A 1,621-nucleotide genomic window follows, 5' to 3' on the forward strand; every position below is an offset into this window, starting at 1 on the left:
GCGACTTGGAACACTGCCTCATGCTCGCCTCTCACCTACACTCCTCCTCATCCTTCAAAACCCAAAGCAATGTTTCCTGAATCCTCCAGAAAACCACCACCAAAAAAACTCTTCATTGCTGTGAAAGCGCGCTGTGCCTCATTAGTATTTAAATCCCCAGAGCCTGGATTCAGTTTAATGAAAACTGTCAGGGCTTCATCAGAGTGAGAATCACTACATCACAACCCAGAAAGATGCAACAGTTAAGGCCTTCGGGGTCCGCAGGAGGCAGGAAACAAGAATCTACATTAAAGACAACTGCCCCAGATCCTGATGTGGGTGGTACTAGACCAGCGATTCTCAACCTGGGGGTCAAATGACCCTTTCACAGGGGTCGTCCGATTCATAACAGCAGCAAAATTACAGTTATGAAGTAGCAACGACAATAATTTTATGGTTGGGGGGGGGGTCACCACAGCATGAGGAACTGTATGAAAGGGTCAAGACATTAGGAAGGTTGAGAATCACTGTATTAGACATTGAGAAATAAATAAATACTAGACTTCCCCGCAAACATGGCTGACTTCAAAAACTGCTGGAAACTTGAAAATGCTTTCTTTTTGCTTCTGTGCAGGGAACAAAAATCAAGTGGGTTTTTCAGGCTATTTTGGAAAACAGAAGCGTAGGTTTCTGTAGCCTCTAACATGCTAGGGACCCCTGAGCTGGCCTCTGCCCCTAATGTCTGGAAGAATGACGCCAACAGCCTAGCATCATTTTAAATCATAAGCCAGAAGGCACCGATCCCCTAGGATGATTTTAAACTCTAAAGTCAGCAACCCCGACACCATTGCCTGCTTCCTTGTCCATAGCTGGGCAAGACCGAGCCGTGGGCAGTGCATGAGCAGGTTCGTGACTGGACCTGAGAAAGGTGACCAGACCCGGGATGGGTCCATTCTTAAGCCGAGACACAGGCAGGCAGTGCCCCGCATCCGACAAAACCCTAGAGTCTAGACACAGTTCGTTCAGCGGCAACTCAGTCGAGTCCTGCTGCTTCAGGTGTTCTTTCCTTCCTAAAGAAACTTTGCTTTCTGCTTGCCACCTGTGGTCCGCGAGACCTAGAACCCCTGCGAGTACAACATTGCCACGCCCACCTCACCAACTAGCTGTCCCTACCACTCTGGGTATCAGTCTCCCCATCGTCTATTGACCCACCAGATACCTGGGCTCCCCGCCAACTTCAGACCCGACCTGACCCTATGTCCCTATCTGCCAGGGTTAAGCCCTAACACCAAGGCTACCCTCACACGACTGCCCCTTCGCGGCCGCCATCGGGTTCCACAAGCTACCCCCGAAAGGTCAATGCCCCGCCCCGTTCTCTCTGACCCTCCCCGAAGGTCTGCGCAGGCGCGCTCGGTCGCCCCGAGGACCCGCCCGGAAGGTCTGCGCAGGCGCGCTCGGTCGCTCCGAGGACCCGCCCGGAAGGCCTGCGCAAGCGCACTCGGTCGCTCCGAGGACCCGCCCGGAAGGCCTGCGCAAGCGCACTCGGTCGCTCCGAGGACCCGCCCGGAAGGCCTGCGCAGGCGCGTTCGGTCGCCCCGAGGACCCGCCCGGAAGGCCTGCGCAGGCGCACTCGGTCGCCCCG

This window comes from Tenrec ecaudatus, chromosome 12 (assembly GCF_050624435.1).
Source record: "Tenrec ecaudatus isolate mTenEca1 chromosome 12, mTenEca1.hap1, whole genome shotgun sequence".
Lineage (NCBI taxonomy): Eukaryota > Metazoa > Chordata > Mammalia > Afrosoricida > Tenrecidae > Tenrec > Tenrec ecaudatus.